This window comes from Octodon degus, unplaced genomic scaffold (genome assembly GCF_000260255.1).
Source record: "Octodon degus isolate 3935 unplaced genomic scaffold, OctDeg1.0 scaffold00168, whole genome shotgun sequence".
Classification (NCBI taxonomy): domain Eukaryota; kingdom Metazoa; phylum Chordata; class Mammalia; order Rodentia; family Octodontidae; genus Octodon; species Octodon degus.
This window is the reverse complement of record NW_004524744.1, coordinates 3,213,545-3,238,507: the sequence shown is the minus strand read 5'-3', so window position 1 is coordinate 3,238,507 and position 24,963 is coordinate 3,213,545. Positions and strand designations below refer to the sequence as shown.

Sequence of the window (24,963 nt, the reverse complement as noted above, 5' to 3'; positions counted from 1 at the left end):
CGGTACCAGGGATTGAATACTTGTACTTGCCAGGTAGGCACTTAGATCTCTGAGCTACCTCCCTGGCCCTATTTTTTTTTTTTTTTTTTGTGTGTGTGTGTGTATGTGTGTGTGTGTTTGTGGGAGGGATTGAACTCAAGACCGTGTGCTTGCCCTGTAAGCACTTGTGCCTCTGAGCTATATCCCTGGCCCACTTCCTTGAAATTTTATTTACTTATTTATTGGTGGTACCAGGGATTGAACTCAAGACTTGTGCTTGCCAGGCAATTGCTTATTCTAATGAGCTATCTCCCTGACCCCTACTGAACTATTTCCCCAGCCCCATTTCCTTGAAATTTTAAAAGGTGGATTTTGACCATAAAGAAAATGCATCATGGATTATTTAATCATAAATAAAATTGACAAAATTGTAAGAAGATGTAGAATCAGGGTCTTTTTTTGTCACTTAAAGGACATGAGTAACCATGGCTGACAGAGGTGTCCAGTAACAGACTCACAGACAGTGTCTCAGAGCCACATGCACCCCTGTGTCCATGGCTAGATGTAAGTCAGTGATGTCAAAGGAGTTAGTGATTTGCACAGTGCAGGCCACGATAGGATGTGGACTTCAGTCAGGACAGGCAGCATGTGAGAGATGGCGTCCAAAGGCCCAGTGAGCATTGGCCACTGTGAACCAGGAGTGACACACTTCATATACAGTCCTTTTCTTGTCCTAAAGTTAGAGAATGAATCTCTCAGGTTCTACCCACAGTGAGACAGAATAACCGGTAATAGTGGATTTCTGTTTTGTTTTTTTGTTTTTTTCTTTTGGCCGAACCGGCAATTGAACTCAGGCCCTTATGCTTGCCAGGCAAGCGCTTACTCTCCTGAGCTATCGCCCTGGCCCAATATGGAATTCTAAAGCAAAAGAGATTAGGGTCTATCTAGCACTGGCTGAGACATGTGAATTTGCAATATTAATTTTCTATTAGAACATATGAGAGCTAAGTGAAAATCATTTCTAGAAAACCAAAAGTACATGTCAGCAAAACTGGCTTTTGTTTCCTGGAAGATTCATACTCCTAGAGGGAGGGGAACATAACTGTAATAACAAACTAATATGGTTACTAGACTTGGTGAAGATCATGTATTTCATTATAGTTTTTTCCCTCAAATTTTATATTCTTTCTTTTTGAGATGAAGAATGTAGGCTTTAAATATTTCAGAGATTAATCCTGGAGGTTGAGTGTTGACCCCACCCTTGGGGTGTGCTGAGATGGTAATTGAGACTGGGTGTGGTGGTGCCTGCCTGCAATCCCAGCACTTGGGAGGCTGTATGAGTCCGATCACTATGAGTCCGATCTGTGTAGTGAGACCCTGTAGAGCCTTTAGTGCTAAATACATAAACAAACAAACAAAATCCTAGAAGTTGAGTGTCTTTAAGACCATTGAAAAGATTTAGAAGATAGTGTATACAAAATGTTATTGGGAAATATGACTCAAATGTAAAAGAGCACTGGTTTTGTTTTTTAAATGGCAAAGTCATGAGTCTCTAAGCAACATTCTGAGTGTTATTAAATGACAACATCAAATGACAGTGCAAAGAAAGTTGCTTAGGTTCATCAGTCACCAGTATACACACAGGAAAGCAGTGTGTATCAGGTGTCCAACTAGGAGTTGATAACAACTGGAATATGTGAGTACCACTAGGCTGTATTTTCTGAAGCTTGTTATTTTGGCAGTTTAATGTGAGGTATTTCACAGAAGTGGGGTGGGGGGAGAAAGTGTAGAGCAACTTGCTTCCATCTCTCATTGATTAAAATCATGTCTGTCACGCTCCTGCTTGCACTGCTAAAACCCTTCGGGGGCCTGCTCATGGAAACATCCTTTGAAGTTGTGAGAAGTCTCTCCTGTGTCTTAGCATGTAGACATGTCAGCACACACTGTGGGGTACAGTAAACTTCTGGTATGTGAACATCTGATGGGAAGCTCTTTCTTATTAGAACTTCTATGTTGGTTCAATAGTCAGGACTAGCTGTCTACCGTGTTTTCCCTCAGTACCTGAGGCAATTATACACACCTGCTGGCATGGGGACTGAGGTCCCCGTGAAGTGTATCATAGCCCTTTTAATATGCGTGCTTTCGAGTCTTCTTCCAGTCTTATTATGGGAAGTCCTGCCTCCAGCATGGAGCCCAGATATTCTAAAATAAATAAACTCAGTCCAGGACAAAAATTCAGTGCAAGATTTTTTGGTTGTTAGTAGCACATTTGAACAAGTTGTTAAAAAAACTTGCTTTGCTGAATTTTTGCTGGCACATTCTTAGTGAGACAGTAACATCCAACATCACTGATATACACTGAGCATCTCTAGGGAGAATTCTAATGATTAGGCTTGTAGATATTCAACAGTTGGAAGAAACTGTGAATACTTGTAATGCATCAATAACTGTGATTATCCTTGTTATAAGACTAGGTATTTCAATAAATAATGGCCATAGCCACACGTACTGAGTACTGATTTTGTACTGGGCATCATTTATAATTCTTTTTTAGTGTCACTTCAATAAATATAACAAACTATGAGGCGAAGAATGCCATTGTCCCCATTTTATTTATTCATCTTATTTTAAAGAGGAAAAAAACAAGACTGGCTCATCCAGTCCTGAGGGCACAACTGGCACCACATGTGTTGCCATGGACTGAACAGAGGTCCCCTGTCAATTGTTTATTTCTTTTTTTTCCCCATAAATTTATTGAGACACAAATAGCAATGAGACAGTTTCAAACCAAACTGGTAGGACAGTTTCAATAATTAACACATAGTATACATTCTTCCTAGTGGTTAATAATTGTTTATTTCTCATGTTCAGTTTATTTCTGCTTTACTATCTCTGTTGTACCTTTCAGATTTAATTTCTTCTTTCAGGTTCTTATACTAGGGAGACAATAGAAGGTTCACATGCTGGCCTGATTTATTTCACTTATTAGTATAGCCTCTAGTTGCATCCATTTACCTGTAAAAAACTTCTCTTTCTTTATAGCTGAGAAATACTCCATTGTATAAAAATACCACATCTTTTTTATTCATTGCTCAGATAATGGGAACTTAGGTTGTTTCTAAGATTTAGCTATGGAAAATTGTGCTGATATAAACATGGGCCCACATATATCACTGTGGTATGTTTTCAGTTCTTTTGGAAAAATATCCAGAAGAGAAAGAGCTGGCTTGAATGGGACTTCTAATCCTAATTTTTGAGGAGTTTCCACACTGATTTTGATAGTGGTTGTACCAGTCTACTCTCCCACCAACAGTGGAGAAGGTTTCCTTTATTCCCACAGCTTCTCCAACATTTGCTGTTGGTTGATTTCTTTATGATAGTCATTCTTTCTGGAGTGAGATGGTATCTCAGTGTTGTCTTTATTTGCATTTCTCAAATGAGCAGTACCGTAGAATATTTTTTCATGTATTTATTTGACATTTGTACTTCATCCTCTGGAAAGTATAAATTCATCTCAGATACCCATTTTTGGACTGGGTCTTTGAATTTGGGGTAACCTGATTTTTTAATTCTTTACTCTATATAGAAGTCTTTAGTCTGAGGGAGTGTTGGTTAAGATTTTTCCAAAATTTTTAGTCTGTCATTTTGCTTACTCTGTTGGTGGTTTATTTTGACATGCACAAGTGTCTTAATAAGAAGAGATCCAAGTTGTTGATTCTTTGAAGTATTTACCATGGAGTTTGCTTTTTGTCCATGAACTCTGCCTACTCATATGTCTCTCAGATTTCCACCTACTTTCTCTTCCAGTAGATACAGTGTTTCTGCTTTAATGTTTAGATGTTTAGTCTATTTTGATGGGAGTAAAAAGACTCGGGGCTCAATACACACATACACACACAAAACAAAAAAAAAAAAAAGAAGAAGGAATTTTGCATCTGTGTTCATGAGGAAGATTGGCCTGTAATTCTCTTTTTTGTTGGATCTTTCTCTAGTTTTGGTATCAGAGTAATACTTACCTCCAGAAGTGAATTAGAGATTATTGGCACTTTTTCAAGTTCATTGAAGACTTTGAGGAATATTGGGCTTAAATCTTCCTTAGTTTCTTGTAGAATTCAGCAGTGAAACTATCAGGATCTGGAATTTTCATTGTTTTATTTTATTTTTTTCCATAATTTTACTGAGAAACAAAGAGCAATGAGACAGTTTCAAATCAAATTGGTAGGACAATTTCAATAATTAACACATTGCATACATTCTTCCTAGTGGTGAATTGCTGTACAAGATGCAGACATGATATCATATTTACAAACACCATTAGACCAAATCCCACTATTCATTGAGAGAATGTAACTATATATCTATCCTAACCACTTTGAATACACAGATACAAAATGGACATTCATCTGTATACCCTTTTTTTAAGTTCCATTATTTGAATATTATAGGGGTGTAAACTCAGCAAAATATTCTAAAAGAGTCCAGTAGCCCATAATAGTATTGGGTCCTCCACTTGAATGGCAATGTCAGAAATTGTTGACCTGAGTCCCCTATAGCTCAACATAATAGCATGGCTTTACTTCTTATATTTCATTTTTATACTTTTCTGCTGGATGGTTAAGACCAAGGTAAAGCAGGACCTATACAACAAGAGTTGTAGCTTTTGAGTCTGATAAGGTCAGTGAAGTCTGCTCAGGATTTATCCTGAGATGCTGTACCTCAGAGTGTAGATCCTTTGTCAGTGTCAGCCATGTAGACGAGTCATATTGCTTGGCCAATGTGCTCTCTGTGAAAGCCTGAGAGAATGTTGTCTCTCCATGTAACTCTCTTTAGGCACACTGTACATCATCATTCACTTTCCTCTTTGGCCCCATAATCTCCTTGATCAGAAAATTTGGGACACTGCCGAGTTACATGACATTACAGTACAAGTTCCCACATGTCCTGAGTCATAATTACCTTGGACGGCTAGGGCCAAAATGTTGGCTTTCCTTGTGGTCCTCCTATTTCTCTAATTTTGGTCTGCAAACTTAGGTTGTTAACCATCCAGAAGACAAGCTTACTGTTATTACCATACAGTCTAGGCTGTTAAGCTTAACCTCACCATCTGTCTGAATATCAAACATCTGAGGCAGAACATGGAACAGGTATTTTTCATCAAGTATTGATATGTTTAACTTTAAGTCCCTACAGAAAATGATGAAAAAACATTTAAAAATTAAAATATATTTTAAAAATAGGCATAAAGAAGTATATAATTCTTATATTTGCACATAAGTACAGATATCTAACCATATACAACCTTGAAGCAGGACAGTCCCGCATCATTCCTTTTCCTATCTCCTTCCTTCATTCACTACCCCTTCTTTTTGAACAGTCATCTACCCAAGAGACAGCACAGCAGCAACTGGCATGTTATGACAAGCAGCCCGTATTCAGAGGACCAGGATGACAGGCACTCCAAGCATGAAACTACTATTAAAAATTGCCATCTTCAGGGCAGTTGCTTAGTTCACAGGTGTCAGTGTATATAGTTAGTCAGGGTGAGAATCTTTCCAATTAACTGCTAGATTCAAAAATGTTCTGAAGATTCTCAGGATCATTGTCTTACCCATCTTTTACATATAAATGAATGGCTTGACATTGTCATGTTTCCTACATCTTCTCCTTTCCCTCTCTTAATTAGTTAGTCCTCGAGTTCTTGCTTTCCTTTTACTTGTATTATACCTTTCTATTTGTATTTCTTCTTTTGAGTTCTTATACAAGGGAAATTACATGATATTTACACATATTTGTCTGGTTTATTTCACTTATGAGTATATCTTCAAGTGACATCCACTTCAATATAAAGGCATCGAGTTTATCATTCTTTATAGCTAAGTAATACTCCCTTGTATAAAAATACATCTTTTTCATCCATTCCTCAGGTGAAGGGCATCTTGGTTGTTTTCAAGATTTGGCTATCACAAATTGTGCTGCTATAAACATAGGCACACATATATCATTATGGTATGATATTTTCAGAACCTCTGGGAAAATTCCCAGTAGAGGAATAGCTAGTTTAAATGAGAATTCCAGTCCAAGTTGCCCAAGGAGTCTCCACACTGTTTTCCATAACGGTTGCACCAATCTACATTCCCACCAGCAGTGGAGAAGGGTTCCTTTTATCCCACAGCATCTCCAACATTTTTGTTAGGTGATTTTTTTAAGGTAGTCATTCTTTCTGGGGTGAGATGATATCTCAATGTGGTTTTAATTTGTGTTTCATGGATGGCTAGTGATGTGGAACATTTTTCATATATTTATTCACTTCTTTAATTTCCTCCTCTGAGAAGTGTGTGTTCTTTTCAGTTGCCCATAACAGAACTGGGTCTTTAAATTTAGGGGCTCTAGTGTTTTTTAGTTCTTTATAAATTCTAGAGAGCAGACCTTTGTCTGAGTACTTATTTGTCATGATTTTTTCCAAATTTGTGGGTTGGCTTTTCACTTTGTTGGTAATTTCTTTTGACATGAAAAAACCTCTCAGTAAGAAGAGGTCCCAGTTGTTAATTTTTTCAAGTGTTTTCCATGAGATTTGATTTTTGTTCATGAACTCTTTGCCTACTCCTATGTCTTCAAAAGTTCCTCCTACTTTCTCTTCCAGGAGATTTAGTGTCTCTGCTTTAATGTTTAGATCTTTAATCCACTTTGACTTTGGTTTAGTACATGATGATAGATCTGGGTCAAGTTTTAGTTTTCGACATGTAGAGAGCCAGTTTTTCCAGCACCATTTTTCAAAGAGGCTATCTTTCTTTCAGTGAGTATGTTTGGCCCCTTTGTTAAAGATAAGGTGACTGAGTTTGTTTGTAGTAGCTTCTGCATCTTCTAATCTATTCCATTGATCCTCAGGTCTATTTCATTGCCCTTACCGTGCTGATTTTATCACAGTAGCATTTTAGTATCATTTCAAGTCAGGAATTGTAATGCCTCCTGCTTTGTTTTTATTGTCCAAGATTGTCTTTGGTATTCTAGTTCCTTTCTGGTTCCAAATAAATTTTAGGAATGATTTCTCTAGGTCTGTGATGTATGTTGGTGGTGGTTTGATAGGGATTATATTAAATGTGTACAGCAATTTTGGGAGTATGGCCATCTTCACAATGTTGGTTCTTCCTATCCAGGAGCATGGAATATCTTTCTGTTTTCTGAAATCCTCTAGGATCTCTTTTTTCAGAGTATTGTAATTTTCCTTGAAAAGATCTTTAACTTCTTTAGTTAGACTATTTCCAAAGTATTTCATTTTCCTCGGTGCTATTGTAAAAGGTATCTTTTCTCTAATTTCCCTTTCAGTGTGTTTGTTACCTGTGTAAAGGAATGCTATTGACTTTGGCTTTTTACTTTGCATCCTGCTATGCTGCTGAACTTGTGTATCAATTTTACTACCTTCTTGGTAGAGTTTTTTGGGTCTTCCAAGTAAAGCATCTCGTCATCTCCAAATAATGATAGTTTAACTTCTTCTTTACCTATTGTTATTCCTTTTATATCTCTCTCTTGTCTAATGGCTCTAGCTAATGATTTCAGAACTATATTGAGTAGGAGTGGTGGTAGAGGACATCCTTGTCTCGTACCAGATCTGAGAGTAAAAGATTTCAGTTTTTCCCCATTTAGAATTATATTAGTCATTTGGTTGTCATAGTTGTCTATTATCATATTTAAGTAGAGACCATCTATTCCAATGTTCTGGAGGACTTTGAACATGAAAGAGTGTTGAACTTTTTCAGAATCCTTGTCTGCATCAATTGTGATGATCATGTGGTTTTTAGATTTCACTCTATTAATATAGTGTGAAAAGATTTTCAAATTTAAAGATGTTCGAATATTGAACCATACTTGCATCCCTGGGATGAATCCTACATGGTCATGGTGCATGATCTTCTTAACGATTTGCTGTATTCTATTTGCTAGGATTTTACTGAGGATTTTTGCATCTATGTTCATGAGGGCAATTGGCCTGTAGTTCTCTTTCTTAGTTCTGTCTTTCCCTGGTTTTGGTATCAGTATAATACTTGCTTCCAGGAATGATTTTGGGAGGATTGTTCCTTTTCAATTTCATTGAAGAGGGCCTGGGAGATGGCTCAGTGGACTAAATGCTTCCCTGGCAAGCACAAGGGCCTGAGTTCAATCCCTGGTTCTGAAAAAAAAATTCAATTTCATTGAAGAGTTTGAGGAGTATAAGGACTAAATCTTCTGCAAATTTCTTATAGAATTCAGGTGTGAATCCAACAGGTCCTGAATCTTTCTTTGTCAGTAGGTTTTTTTTTAATACCTCTCTTATTTCATTGGCTATTATTGGGCTATGGAGAGTGGCTATATCTTGTACATTCAGTTGTGGTAATTTGTACCTTTCTAGGAATCTGTCCATTTCATTTGTTTCTTCTATACTGTGAGAGTAAAGATTCTCAAAGTAGCTATTGATAATCTTCTGAATTTCCACTGGGTTTGTGGTAATTACACCCTTTTCATTCCTTATTACTTGTATTTGAATTTTTTCTTTCCTATTTTTTGATAAGATTAGCTAGGGGCTTATTGATTTTATTTAATCTTTCAAATAACCAGCTTTTGCTTTGTTAATACTTTGAATTGTTTTCTTTGTCTCAGTTGAATTAATTTCTGCTCTAATCTTTATGATTTCTTCCCATCTTTGGACTCTTGTTATGGTTTCTCTTTCTTTTCTAGTTGTTGAAAGTGCAGCCTTAGGGTGTTTATTTGTTCCCATTCTATTTTCTTAATGTGTGAGTTCACAGCTATGAATTTTCTTCTGAGAACTGCCTTCATTGTATCCCATAAATTCATATAAGTTGTAGTTGAATTTTCATTGAATTTTAGATATTCTTGAATTTCTTGTTTAATTTCATCTATGACCCATTGGTTGCTAAGTTGGGTGTCATTTAATTTCCATATATTTAGGGTGCTTTTCTGGTTTCTTTTGTCATTTATTTCCAGTTTCATTGCACTGTGGTCAGATAATATGCATGGGATAATTTCTGTTTTCTTGCATAGACTTAAGCATGACTTACGGACCAGCATATGGTCTATTTTAGGAAATGACCCATGTGCAGCTGAGAAAAATGTGCATTCAGCTGTGTTTGGGTGGAACACTCTGTATATGTTCGCCAAGTCCATTTCTTTCAAGCTCTGCTTCAGTTCTGTTATTTCTTTGCTAATTTTTTCTCTGGTTGACCTTTATTTTTGGGATAAGGGGGTGTTAAGATCTCCTGTTAAGACTGTGCTATTGGATATTAGATTTTTCATGTCCATTAAGATTTGCTTTACATATTTAGGTTCTACTATGTTTGGTGCATACATATTTATGAGTGTTACCTCTTCCTCTTGAAATTTTCCCCTAACCAGTATATAGTTGCCTTCTTTATTTCATTTGATCATTCTTGGTTTGAAGGTAAGGCAGTCTGAGAATAGTATTGCTACCCCTGCTTTTTTCTGATGTGCTGGGCCATGTAGTATTGTGTTCCATCCTTTGACTTTCAGCCTATGAATGTCTATATGAGTTAAATGTGTTTCTTGTATATTGTTGGATTTTGTTTCCTATTCCACTGTGCCATTTTATTTCTCTTTATTGATGAATTGAGTCCATTTACGTTGATGGTTAGAATTGAGATGTATTGAATTACTGTTGCCATATTATTTACCTGTTGTCATTTACTCCTTTTTCTCCTGTGTTTAATTGCTTGCCCTCTTTAGTTGATTGCTTCTGATCTCATTGGTGGAGTTCTGATCATTTTATTCTCTCTCTAGAATATCTTTCAGTAGCCTGTGTAGAGTTGGTTTTATCATCATGAAATTCTTTAGTTGTTCTTTGTCATGGAAGTGTTTCACTTCTCCATCAAAATTGAAAGAGAGTTTTGCAGGGTATAGTAGTCTGGGCTGGAATTTGTTTTCATAGAGGACTTGAAGTACTCTTCTCTGTGCTCTTCTTGCTTTAATGGTTTGTGAAGAGAATTTGGCTATAATTTTGATAGGTTTTCCTTTGAATGTGATCTGCTTCTTTTCTCTCGCGGCTTTCAGTATATTACTTTTGTGCTCAATTTCTGGGATTTTTTTTTAAATTAATTTATTTATTTTGTGTGTGGCCAGCTCAGACCACCAGGGGGCAGGCGGGCTGGCATGTGGTGCTGGGGGATTGAACCGAGGTCCCTGTGCTTTGCTTGGCTTAGCTTGTTCTAAGTAGTTGCTTTAGACCACTGAGCCATCTCAGCAGCCCAGTTTCTGGGATCTTGACTGTTATATGTCTCAGTGTGTTTTTAATTGGGTTGAAGTTACTTGGCATTCTGTATGCTTCGGTTTCCTGAATGTCAGATTGTTTGCTCATATTTGGAAAGTTTCTGCTATTACTTCTTCCCATATTTTTTTTTTAATGTCATTTGTATGGATTCCTTATTTTTCATTGATGCCTATTAGTCTCACGTTGTTGATCTTTGCATCATCTTGTAGTTTATTTTTTTTTGTGCATCCTAGTTGTTTTTAAAAGAACTTTCCTACCTTTTCCATAGCTGTAATGGCGTTTTGAAGATCTGCAACTCTATCTTCACTTTCACTCAAATGGTTTTTCAAGCTTGTGATTTTTCTGCTGTTCCTCATTTACTATTGACGCTATTAATTCATACATTTGAGCTGAGCTAATGTCCTCTTCACTTGTTCTGTGTGGGCATTTGGTTTCCTCCATATTTTTCTGCATTTGATTCTTTACTGTGAATGTTATTAATTCAGGGATTCTTTTTTCATTTCCAATCTGAGTTCCTCTATACCTTTCTGCAGCTATTTCTTTATTTCAGAAGCCATTGATTCATTGCTTTCAGCTGTATGATTCCCAATTTGTCCTGTGTTAGTGTCCTCTGGACTTGTTATGGGTGCGCTTGGGTTCTGAGATTGCATTTTGCTTCTTCTTGTTGTCATTTTGTGTAGCACTGTCTTCTGACCTTTGTTGTAGAGCTTTGGTGCAGTTATAACCTTAGCACCTACTGAAGTTCAGGTGCAAATCTACAAAGTTTGGATTTATCCAGCTGTACCTGGTTTGTGTCTGGCTGCTGTGCTCAACTCCTTCCTGCTGCCTCCCTTGGAAGTGAACCTGTTGTGCCCCTCTGGCAATATGTTCTGCTCCTGGACTGGCTGGGTGCTTCTGTTCCCTACTCTCTCTGCAGGGATTGCAGTTGCTGTGTTTCACCCCAGACCTGTATGCCAGGCCTGAGCTGAGTCTAGAGGGGACAAGATGGAGTATGGGGGACAGGAAGCTCTCCCACACACTCACAGGGCCTAGGCTAGGACTGGATCTGGCAATCCCCAAAACGCAGGCAAAAATTCTCACAGGGCAGGCAGTGTGGGGTATGTTGCTGTGGAGTGGTGGGGGTGTCTCATGGGGGTGGAAGAGGGACTTGCCCACGCTGCTCCTGGGTTGAGACCCGCAGGTCCTGCTGGCACAGAGTAGCCAGAAGCTCTCCCACACACCCACCAGGCCTGGGATAGACAGGATCTGGGGGTCCCTAGAACATGGCAGAAATTCTCAGGCAGAGGACAGAGTTGGGGGTGTGCTGCAGAGTGTTGGGGGCAGTCCCAAGGGGGTTGAAGAGGGTCTCATTCACGCTGAGCCTGGGCTTGGATCAGCAGGTCCTATGTATTTAATTTTTTTCTTTCCTCTTTTTGATGAGGTTAGCAAGGGGCTTATCAATTTTATTTAGGCTTTCAAAGAATCGGGTTTTTCATTTGTTAATTCTTTGAACCGTTTTCTTCATTTCAACTGATTTAATTTCTGCTCTAATCTTTATGATTTCTTCCCATCTTTGGCCTCTGGGTTTAGTTTGCTCTTCCTTTTCTAGATGTCAGAGGTGCAACATTAGGGTGTTTATTTGTTCTCGTTCTGTCTTCCTAATGTGTCAGTTCACAGCCATGAATTTTCCTCTGAGAACTGCTTTCATCGCATCCCATAAATTCAGATACATTGTGGTTGAATTTTCATTGAATTGTAGATATTGTTGAATTTCTTGTTTAATATCATCTTTGACCCATTGATTGCTGAGTAGGGTGTTGTTTAATTTCCATGTATTGAGGGGGATTTTCTGGTTTCTTTTGTCATTTATTTCCAGTTTCATTGTTCTGTGTTCACATAATGCGCATGGGATAATTTCTGTTTTCTTGCATGTACTTAAGCGTGACCTATAGACTAATATGTGGTCTATTTTAGAAAACAACCTATGTGCAGCAGAAAAAAATGTATATTCTGCTCTCATTGGGTGGAACACTCTGTATATGACCACCAAGTCCATTTGTTCCAAGCTTTGGTTTAGTTTTGTTACTTCTTTACTAATTTTTGTCTGGTTGACCTATCTTTTTGAGATAAGGGATTGTTAAGGTCTCCTGTTAATATTGTGGTACTGGATATTAGATTTTTCATGTCCATTAAGATTTGGCTTATATAGTTGGGTGATCTCATGTTTGTTGTATACATGTTTATAATTGTTACCTCTTCCTATTGAGTTTTTCCCCTAACCAGTATAGAGTGGCCTTCTTTATGTCGCTTGATCATTCCTGGTTTGAAGTTGAGACTGTCTGAGAACAGGATTGCTACCCCTGCTTTTTTCTGATTTGCTGGGGCATGTAATATTGTTTTCCATCCTTTGACTTTAAGACTATTAATTTCTTTATGAATTAAGTGAGTTTCTTTTACACAGCATATTGTTGGATTTTGTTGCCTAATCCTTTGTGCCAGTCTATTTCTTTTAACTGGCACACTGAGTCCATTTACACTGATAGTTATGTTTGAGATATATTGACTTATGTTTGACATTTTATTTACCTGCTGTTGTTACTCCATTTTCACCTGTGTTTAATTGTTTGCCCTATTACTGGGTTCCTTCTGTTCTCATTCATGGAGTTCTGATCATTTTGGTCTCTCTCTAGAACATCTTTCAGTAGCCTGTGTAGGGTTGGTTTGTCATCACAAAACTGTTTAGTTGTTCTTTGTCATGGAAGTATTTCACTTCTCCATCAAAATTGAAAGAGACTTTTGCAGGGTGTAGTATTCTGGGCTGGAATTTGTTTTCATAGAGGACTTGAAGTACTCTGCTCCATGCTCTTCTTGACTTCATGGTTTGTGAAGGGAAACCAGCTGTTATTGCGATGGGTTTTCCTTTAAATGTAATCTGTTTCTTTTCTCTAATGGCTTTCATTAGATTGTTCTTGTGCTGGATTTCTGGGATATTTATTGTTATATGTCCAGATGTGTTTTTAATTGGATTGAAGTTCTTTGGAGTTCTGTATGCTTCAGGTACCTGAATATCATATTGTTTCCCCATTTCTGGGAAGTTTTCTACTATTAGTTCAGCCCATATTCTTTTTATATCATTTGTATTGACTACATCTTTCTCATTGATTCCTATTAATCTCACGTTGTTGATCTTTGCATCATCTTGTAGTTTATTTTTTTTTGTGCATCCTAGTTGTTTTTAAAAGAACTTTCCTACCTTTTCCATAGCTGTAATGGCGTTTTGAAGATCTGCAACTCTATCTTCACTTTCACTCAAATGGTTTTTCAAGCTTGTGATTGAAATTTTAACTTCATCTATATCTCTTTGACCCTGCTTCATTCGATCTATTTCTTTCCTATATTGCTCGTGCAAGGATTCCATCATTTTTCTAATCTCTATTTTTTTTTATCAGTGTCTTCTTGAGAAGTAGTTATTAATTCTTTTACTTCAGAGATTATTTCTGATCTGATTCTTTATGTGTCTGCATTTGATCATTTACTTCAGACACTATTAATTCAGAGATGTCTATTTTTATTTCAGAGTTTATTTCTGCTCTGTGTTCCTCTATAGCTTTCTGCTGTTGTTTCTTTACTTCAAACCTTATCAATTCAGACATTTCAGCTGTGGTAGTGTCCTCTGTACTTGTTCTGGGTGGGCTCAGGTCATGAGATTGCATTTTGCTCCTTCTCTTTGACATTTTTCATAGCATTGTCCTTTGACCTTTGGTGTAGAGCTTCGATGCAGGTATAATGGTAGTGCCTACTGAAATTTGGGTGCAGATCTACAAAGTTTGAATTCTACAAGTTGTGCTTGACTTCGGTCTGGCTACTGCTCAGATTCTTTCTGCTGCAGTCCTTGGAAGTGAACCTGTTGTGCCCCTCTGGCAATATGTTCAGCTCCTGGATTAACTGGATTGTTCTGGCCCCTAGACTCTCTGTAGGGAATTCAGGTTCAGTTTCACCCCAGGCATGTATGCCAGGCCTGGGCTGGGTCTAGAGGGATCCAGAGAACAAGGTTGAAGTTCTCACTCACAAGTTGGCATTGAGCTGGGTCCAGAGTGATCCAGCAGTTGCAAGGGAGCATGCAAGGTGCTAGCTCTCCACACACTTGCTTGGCCTGGCCTTGTGCTGGGTGTGGAGGGATCCTGAGAGCATGGTGGAAGTTCTCACTCATAAGCCAGGCTTGTGCTGGGTCTAGACATGTGGAGGGGTCTTGAGAGCATGGTGGAAATTCTTACTCATGTGCTGGTCCTGGGCTGGGTCCAGACAGTTCTAGTGGGTGCAGGGTAGCGTGAAAGTTCTCCCACACACTAGCCAGGCCTGAGCTTGGCCTGGGTGTGGAGGGGGTCCTGAGAGTGTGACAGAAGTTCTCACTCACAAGCTGGGCCTGGGCTGGGTCCAGAAGGGTGGAGGTGTCCAAGCTGGGCTTGGGCTGGGCCCAGAGGGGTAGAACAACTTTTCATTGTTGTTAAGTTTTTTATTACATTTTCAATTTCATTGCCTGATATTTGGTTATTCAGAGTTTTTATATCTTCTTGATTCACTTTAGTAATTTGTAACTGTGTAAGATTCTGTCCATTTCTTCTATGTTTTCCATCCTGTAAGAGTAAAAATTTTCAAGGTATGTATTGATAATCTTTTTTTTTTTGATAATCTTTTAAATTTCCACTGTATCTGTAGAAATTTCACGTTTTTTCATTCCTTGCTTCTTCAATGTAAGTTTTTTTTCCTTTTTTTTTTTTTTGAGGAGGTTGGCTAGGGCTTTATCAATTTTATTTATTATTTCAAAGAGCCAGTTCTTCGATTCATTAATTCTTTATATTGTTTCTTTGTCTCCCTTGCATTCATTTCTGCTCTAATCTTTATAATTTCCTTCAACCTTTGGGATTTGGACTTGGTTTGCTCTTCTTTTTCCAGAAACTTGAGGTGCAGCATTAGGGTGTTTATTTGATTTCCTTTATATTTTATTTATTTATTTATTTATTTATTTATTTATTTATTTATTTTTCACAGTACTGGGGATTGAACGCAAGATCTGTTGCTTGCCAAGCAGGTACTTATGCTGCTGAGCTATGTTCCCAGGACTCATTCTATTTATAGCAGTAAGAGTTCAGTGCTACAAATTGAGGTTTTAATTAAAGGCTTTGTGGAAAAGTGCAGAATATGATTATGGGTGCTGGAAGTGCAAGAGATTAGAGAGGAAGTTATTTTATTAATAGTTCAATTGAGGTTTTGTCCAAAGGTACTTTAGTCTTCAGATTTCCATGGGTGTCCAATATTGTGGTCTCAAATGTTTTTTCTTTCATCCTCATTTTGTTTTCCAAAGGGAACTGATCATAGAGGAAATACATGACAAGGCAGAAGAGAGAGATGATTTATTAATCACCGAAAGTTTCAAATTTTTAACAACTTTTGAATGTAGGAAATGACTCACTGACAGGAAACCCAGGGACAATCTCCCATGAAAGAAACAAGAAGTTAGTTGAAAGATAGTTGACCATTGGAAAATTTTTATTTTGAAGACTTTTATTTGAAAGACTTTATAAAGCCATGTCTTCAACATACAGCATACTCTGATTAAAACAATTAGGGAGAGTCCATTTGTCCCCGAATAGCTCTCTTGTTAAAGCTGAAATTTTACTAGTGATTGTTTTTCCTAATTATTTTAATATATATATTTGGTACAGGTCCTCATTATGCAACGTGGACTCATAGTGATCTTCCTGTTTTCAACCTCCTCAGTGCTGGAATTACAGGACTGTGCCACCGCACCCAGACTCACTCATCAGCAATGTATGCCCAAGAGAGGGGCCAGCGGAGCATGCAGTACCAGGGATTGAATGCTGCTACCTGTGCTTTGCATAAGCAGGCACTTAGTCCACTGAGCTATCTCACTCACCCTGTCTTTCCCATTTTAAAATAAAGAAAATTCTACAGGATGAAAACAAGTTAATTTTCTCCCAGAACACGTTTGTACCTTTTATTTAATTTTGTTATTATTACTATTATTATTATTTCAGTGCAGCAGACAGAAATGCTGTGTCTATTTTTTAAGCAGAAAAACTGAGAAGTATCTTGCTCAAGAATACAAAAAGCTGGGACAGAATTATCAATTCCAGAATCTACTAACCCAATCATTTTGCAAAACTGCCTTCAGTATAAGCCAACAATTTTTTTTTTCAGTACTGGGGATTGAACTCAGGACCTTGCGCTTGTCAGGCAAGCGCTTATTCTACTGAGCTATTTCTCCAGTCCCTACAACTCTTGTTTTAGTGAAAGCAGGAGTCAGTAAGGATTTCTTTATTTTCTTGTTCATAGAAAAGCCCAGAAATGGAATACCCATCTCTGACAAAAATGGAATACCCATCTCTGACAAAGCTAAACAAAAAAGGGGATGCAAATGAACTATCATTTTGTATCTGTACATACAAAATAGATAAGATAGATATACAGCTACTTTCTCTTAATTCAATGAGAAGAAAGACTTTTTCTAATAGTGTTTGGGCAGAATATCATGTCAGCATCTTGTACTATGAATAATCACTACAAAGGTAACAATATACAATGTATTAATTATTGAAACCGTTTTACTAATCAGTTTTGAAACTGTCTCATTACTTATTCATTTCTCAATAAAATTAATTTTAAAAAAGAAACTAAAAAAAAGAGAAAGAAAAGCCCAGAAAAAGAATGAGAGTTAGAGAGACTAGAAAGGAAGACAGTGACACTTGAATATAAGGGAAGTTATAATTAAAAGAAAAACAATGATATTAAATAACATTTATTGAGCACTTTTTTCTATGCTAGAAACTTTGTTATGCAATATATATATATATATATATATATATATATATAATCTCATTAGATCCTTACAAATACCATATAAGTGGATGCTTTTATTTTGTCTACTTACAAAGGAAGCAGTAGGCATAGGGTAGTCAGCCCCTGGCCCAGCATGAGCCAGCCAGTGCCTGACAGAGCCAGGTTGAAGTCCTGGTGATCTTCTGTTACCTCATTACTGAATGGATTAAATAACTTCCTGTGGCCATTTGATGTGAGTCTCTGCATTCAGCTCGCAACAAAGTAGTCATCTTCTGGGTCTCTACACTTTTACTTATCATTTTAAAAAGATAAAAAGAAAGAAAAAGAAAGAAAGAAAGAATTATAGACTTAAAGTGATGTGCACCTCTCCCCAAAATTATGACTGAGAATTACAAAATTGAACCTAGATTAGGAAGTATGATGAGATTATCTATGTCACTATTTCCACAATGAGTTCTTAAAATTTTCAGTATTTTGATGGCTTCAGTGGCTCTTACCCTTCTCCCTACCCTATAGACTATGAGCTCAGAGTTTGGGGGACTGCTCAGGAGTGTGATCTGTATGACATAAGACAATTCTGAAGGACTGTTTGAAAAGAAGGGATATTAGAAACACAAGACCAAGAGTTTGAGGGCTCAGAGAGAAAAATAATCTGAATTTTTGGGAGTGAGGAAACAGTAACTGATAGTGGATGTGGTGAAGGTGCTATCATGACTTTTTCAAAGCTAGATCTCCATGCCTTTATCTAGGGCCAAAGATGAAAGACCCTTTGGTTCTCAAAAGCAGTATGGCATACTGAGGGGACATGGATTACAGTGTACTCAGGCCATCCTGAAATATACAGTGAAACCCTGTCTCAAAAAACAAAGACACCAAAACTCAAAAACATGGAAACCAGTTTGTGTTATATTTCATTATCTAATTGACTGAGCTTTCAAGGATAATTTTTCTTAGAGAAGTTTTAGGTTCACAGCAAGGCTTCAAGGAGGTTAGAGATTTCTCATGTGTCTCCTGCTACAACAGAAGGGTAACCTCTTCTGCCTTCCAGATCCTCTATCAAAGTAGTGTCATACATTGGTTACACTGATAAACCTACATCAACACATCATGGTCTTCCAAAGATTATATTAGCATTCTCTTTCAGTGTTAAATATTTTATGTGTTTGGACAAATATATAAGGCCCTACATACACTATCATGCGGAGTACTTTCACTGACTTGTGTATCCTTTGTGATCCACATGCTTATCTCACTATACCACTTCAGTCCTGGTAACCATGGATGTTTTCATTTTATCCATAGTTTTGTCTCCTAGAATGTCACATAGTTGGAATCATACAGTAAATATCATTTTTAGATTCATTTCTTTTGCTTAGCAATATGTATTTAAATTTATTCCATTTTTTATGGCTTGATAGTTCAATACTTTTGGAATGTTGAATAGTATTCCATTGTCTGGGTGTATTCAATTTATTAATTTCCCTATTGAAAGACATCTTGATTGGTTCTAACTCTTGGCAATTATATATTAGTGTTTTTTTTTTTTAGTTGGCATAAAGTTTTGACTTCTTTAAAAAGTTACCAGAGAGGGACCAGTGAAATAGCTCAGTGGTCTAAAGTGCCTGCTTAGGCAAGCACAGGGACCTCGTTTGACCCCTGGCACCAGAGGCCACACAAGCCCTGCTCTCCAGGGGGCGCTGAGCCAGCCACACAAAAAAGGAAAATTACCAGAGAGCATGATGGATGTATTGTGTGGTAAGAGTATACTAATTGCTCTTAGAAACTCCCACACTGGTCATTTGAAATTCCTCATAGACACACATTGCCTTAGCATGCAGTGTGGACTTCTCCATCTACTGTCACTTTTCACTGCTTTCTACCCTTCTCTGTATACCTCAGAAATGACCTCAGACACACTCAGGCCTCATTTATCTTGCAATTTCATCTGATTGCAATGGAAGGCTAATGACCGGCTCAGTTTTCCATTTGGCCAATATTTGACTCTCCTTGAGGAGTATATTCACATCTTTCTTTGTGGAGGCCATGTTCCTTCCTCTGTATTCCAACCTGCTCCTTGTTCACACTTTAAATTATACTTATGCTACATTTCATAGTGATTTAAATTTTGGCCTCTTCAAATGTATGTGGACAAGCTTAAAGCTTGAAAAACTCTATGTCAACAACTTTGATAACAGTGAGATGGAGGGAAAGAGAGAGGAGGGAAGGGGATATAGAAATAATTAAGATGTGTCATGTATTTGTACCAACTACCAACTCTGCAAGATGAATGTATTCATTATGTAATGCAAACATGCACTAATACAAATAAAAATTAAAAAGAAAAAGTACTGAAGACTATGTTGAAGAACCAAGTTGACATAAAATACGAGACTCCATTGGTGAAAAAAAGAAACGTATGTGTTCTTGAAAACCGTAATTCGTTTTTTAATATAATTTTGTGTCAGGCTGAAATTGGTAAAAAAAAAAAATGAAGAGAAATACTTATCAAAGTCCTTAGTTGATCAAAATATAAAGTATACTTGACTATAATTTTCCATTATTTAATGAAGGGTAGCCACATTGTCACACTAGATTCTGAAGACAAGAGTCCAGAGAAAAGTCCTCATGATTTATTTAGTGTCCAGATTGGAGGCATGTCGTGGTAAGAAGCATATTGACTAACAGTTCTGGGGACTAGTCCTGATTTGAATTAGTCTTTCCTATTTACCTCATAAACCTGTGTTATATTGTATTTTATTAATTTTTTAAAAATATAGAGTGACTTTTCAAAAAAGCATTTTTTTAAAGTTGACAAAAAATCACTTATAATTGAAAATGTTGACTAACAAAATGTTCATAATTTTAAAGGCAACGATGCAAATAAATATTTTGCTTTTTTTTTTTTTTTTCGAACCAGCGATTGAGCTCAGATCCTTGTGCTTGCCAGGGAAGTGCTTATTCTACTGCCATTTTCCCAGTTCTAACAAATAAATATTTGTCAATATTTTGTAAATGATTTTGGATTTCTACCCTAAAGGGATATCTGACACAAAAGCATAGACGTGGCTTGCAATTAAGTTATCAAACATAGTAACTTAAGAGTTAAAACATTACCAGTGCTAGTGCTGTAGGTATAGCTCACTGGGTGAGTGCCTGCATGGAATGTGTGAGATCCTGGGTTCTATCCTCAGCACCACAAAAACAAAACAAAAAGGCAGTATTATGAGTGCTTTGTATTATCAATTTGTGCTCCAAACTCTCCCCACCACCTCTGCTTTATTTTCTTTTTTCTTTTTGAGCAGAATATATTTATTGAGGGAAAGAAAGCTCCTGTCTGAGAGAGGGACAGGAGGGGGGCTGGAGCGGATTGTCCCCAGGAAGCTGTCTCTTCCAGGGACTTTTATAGTATAAATCTATGTAGTGAGGTGGGTCTAAAGTGGTGGTGAAGACATGGGAACTCACGTAGGTGGGCATGGATGGGACAAAACTATGGTCAACCAATGGGATTACAAGAACCATTGCTCAGGTAAAATTGATTAAATCAGAATCAAATGGGGAAGTGAGTCGGGTAGCAAGCAGGCATGAATATGAGACAGGGTCACTTTTTCTTGGGGGTTGGGCTAGTGACTCATTTGGGCTCTTTCAAGGTGGTACATGCCTATTTAGAATATCAATCCTTGATGCCCATCCTTAGGGGAGTAAGTAGCTGCAGTTTCCTCTTTTGTCTTGAGGTCTGCCCTATATGGGAGTGTCTGTCTATAGGAGTTTCTGTCTTTCCCAAGTTGTAAAGTCACTGCTTTATTTTCTTGTATGGTTTTAATAACAGGAAAAAAGACCTAAAATATATGTGTACCTCATAAGTGAATACTTTTATTTTTTATTGAGAAATAAATATAAATGAGACAGTTTCACAGCTGATTAATAGGACAATTTTGATAATCAATACACTGTACATCGTTATCTTCTTAGTGGTTATCCATAGCACAAGAAGCAAACAGGATGTTCTGTCCAAACACCGTTAGTACACCTCTTTCTTCTCATTGAATTAAGTGAAAGTAGCTGTAAACCTATCCTAACTATTTTGTGTATATAAATACAAAATGATCTTTCCTTTGTATCCATTTTTTTTTCTTTTTGTCCTGTCAGAGGTGAATATTCTATTGGCATCTAAATACTATAGATGTTTGAATTCAACTAAACAACCTAACACTGTCTAGAAGTCTATAATATTAGTGGGTTATCCTTGGAAGAGTGCATACTTTTAAATCTTCATTCTTTTATTGAACTTTGTAGGAATATATCCTACTGTGCCTATTCTAGGGATTTGATTTTTTTCACTCAACATATTTGTAAGATTCATACATATTATTTAAGTAGCTGCCATTCTTTTCTTTTTCTTAATGTATATATCACTGTGTAATTATACACTATATTATTAACCCCACGCATATGGGGTAAAGGTGTAGCTCACTACTAACGTGTGATCTTAGCACGTGCAAGGACATAGATTAAATCCCCAGCACTAAAAAATAAAAATTTAATCATGAAATATTTTATTTTTTGTTGTGTAAGAATCTTTGTTTTATTAGTATACATTTGAAGTATAGAATGTTTGCATTCTTTGTGTGCATTTGATACAAACATACACATAATACATCTTCATTCCTTTTTTTTCTTATTCCTTTCCTTCCTGCCTTTGTCCATCAGTCTGCTGAAACTCTGCCTTTTTTTGTATGTCTTTGCAGCACTTATGTTCACAGTGCTTATGTGGACTTGTTGCTTATATAATTTCACAGGAAAGAGTACAGAGAATCAACAAATGGGATCATATAAAATTAAAAAGCTTCTGAACAGCAAAGGAAACAGCCAAGAGAGCGAAAAGACTACCTATAGAATGGAAAAACATTTGCCAGCTATTCCTGAGACAGAAGGTTATTATCTAGAATATATAAAGACCTCAAAAAATATTAAACTTCACCAAATAGAAAACTAAATAAAAGTGGGCAAGTGAAATGAATAGACACTTCAGAGAAGAAGTACAAATGGCCAATAAATAAATGAAAAAGATGATAAACATCACTGACCATTAAAGAAATATAAATTAAAACAACACTGAAATTCCATCATACAAAGAAAGAATGGCTATCATGAAGAAAATCTAATGGCAAATGCTGACAAGCCTGTGGGCAAAAAGGAACACTTCTACATTGTTGGTGTAGATGTAAGCCAGCACAAAGAATAAGGAAATCAGTATCGAAATTATTTAACAATTTTTTTTTTTTGGCAGAACCAGTGATTGAACTCAGGCCTTTAAGCTTGCCAGGCAAGCACTTATTCTACTGAACTATCTCCCTGGCCCCAGAAATTCTTTTTTTTTTTTTTTTTTTTCAGAACCAGGGATCGAACTCAGGCCCTTGCACTTGCCAGAGAAGCACTTATTCCACTGAGCCATCTCCCCAGTCCAGAAATTCTTAAAGAAAACCCTGAAACTAGAAACCCCACCCACCCCAGCTATTCCCGTTGTAGGCATCTTCCTGAAAGAGTCACAGGCAGCATAAGACACTGACGCATGCACACTCATGTTCAGAGCAGCACCAGTCATTGTAGCTAAAGCCTGAAGCAACCTAGATGTCTGTCGACAGATGGATGGAGGCAGAAAATGTGTTTATACACAATGGAGCAGCACTGTGCCATAAAGAAAGATAAATCTGAATCCTTTGTAGAAAAATATATGCACCTAAGTCTATTATATTAAGCAGAATAAATAAGACATAAAAGCTTAAATGTTGTGTGATTTCTCTTATATGAGAAACACAAAATATCAACAAATAGTGAAATAGAAATTAGATAATGAGTAGGGAGATCTTTCATGAGAAGGAAGGGAATCAAGAAATGGAAAGGAAAAGGGGATGAGTATAGTAAATTATTAATAATCATATAAACATATACATATATAAACATCTTTATTGCCTATCATCTATCCTACCTTTTCCAAATATTTCCAAGAAAATTGTTAAGAAGGATTGTAAAAATAAATATAGAATCTTTCAACAAATATTTTGGGCACAATTGGACACACACATACACACACACTCACACACACATACTCACACAACTTAATATTGACACAGATTTTCATATTTCGTGAAAATTAACTCAAAATGGAAACAGGACTTAAATGTAAAACATGAAGCAGTAAAACTTCTAGAAAATAACACAGGGGAAAACCTGAGTGACCTTGAACATGGTAGTGATTTTTAGATTCAAAAAGGCATAACCTTGAAAGAAAGAATCAAAATCAAGGCTTTTTATAATAAAAATATTCTTCTTTGCAAAAGATATCATTGATAACATGCAAAAAGAAACCCTCAAACTGAGATTTGCAAAAGACGTACCCATCCAATAAAGGACTTTTACACAAAATATACAAATAACTCTTTAACCTCAACAATGAGAAAATGGACCAAATGCCTTTTAGACACCTCACCAAAGAGGGAGAGGTGGTAAAAAGGATATGAGCAGATGCTCAGCATGAAATACCATAAGGAATTGCAAACCAAACCAAAAATGAGACATCATGACACACTTATTAGAGGCCAAAATATGGAGCATAGTCAATATCAACTGCTGGCAAGGATGATTAGGAACTAGAAGAAACATGACACTGCCCTCTTGATTTTCTTTTCATTTGGTAGAATGATGACTTTGATTATTTTTGTCACATCCACTCTGCCTGCCTTTAATTTTACCTGCAAATCTCATGTTTAGTTCCCTGGAAACCCAGATTCATTTATGTTGGTAGCATCTTTGTCTATGTCTTTTTACTTTCTCTGTCAGTGTCCTGTACAAAGCTATGGGAACCCTCTTGGGTTTCAGTACTTTATACAAAAGATGATCTCTGGAAGGAGTAATGAATGTAGGGGAAGGAAAAGTCAATATAAAGGGTCACAATCTGGGCTCTTATTGTAGGAATAAGAGCTGACTCTCACAGGACTTCTCAGTAATGCGCAGAAACAGCACCAAATCCTGAAGAATAGGAGGTTGGAGAATTTGTCTGTGCCATCCACTGACAGAGACACCCTAAGCATGTTAACATTCTCACATATACAAGAGGCATAAGAAGGTTCCCATAGCTTTGTACAGGACACTGACAGAGAAAGTAAAAAGACATAGACAAAGATGCTACCAACATAAATGAATCTGGGTTTCCAGGGAACTAAACATGAGATTTGCAGGTAAAATTAAAGTCTCTTTATCTGAGACTGCTTTCAGAGCCCAAACTAAGACAAGTAGGTCCCTGCTCTGTGCGTTTGAAGATGTCCTACAACTAAATTCAAGCAACAAATATGCACTAAGCTCATAGGATCTGTAGATCTGCATTGAGTTTCTGTTGGAAATACAAGAATGAAAAAAAGAAAAACTGAGCTGAATGTGTTCCCTTATCAAACTCACCTTGCACTCAATTGAATGCTCAGGATTTTCATAGGGTGAGACTCTGGGTTAGCACTAGAGAGGAAGAGGGTGCAGGACTGAAGTGAAAATTGGAGACAGAAATCTTCAGCATACATCATGCCTGGGAAGAAGAGCTGGAGTTGGTCCTCATAGAGAAAATGGGAACAAGCTAGAAGGGATGATTTGGTAAAAGTTAGAGATATTTTTTTCTGGTACTGCAGATTGAATTTTCAGTCTTTACACCATTCTACATTCTAGGCCTTTTTTAATATGTAATTTTGAGATTGGATCCCAGAAAGTCTACCAAGCTGACCTCAAATTTGTGATCTTTCTGGTAGACATTCTTCCAGTATTGGGATCCCCTGCCTCTGTTTTTTTTTGTTGTTGTTGTTTTTTTTTTTTTTTTTTTTTTTTTTTTTTTT

The 24,963-nt window shown here is 37.0% G+C and overlaps 1 pseudogene; it reads right to left on the bottom strand.

Annotated features, from left to right (window-relative positions):
- LOC101583733 overlaps positions 1-24,657 on the bottom strand; it is a 28,576-nt pseudogene extending 3,919 nt beyond the window's left edge.
- Between the last annotated feature and the right edge of the window lie 306 nt (positions 24,658-24,963).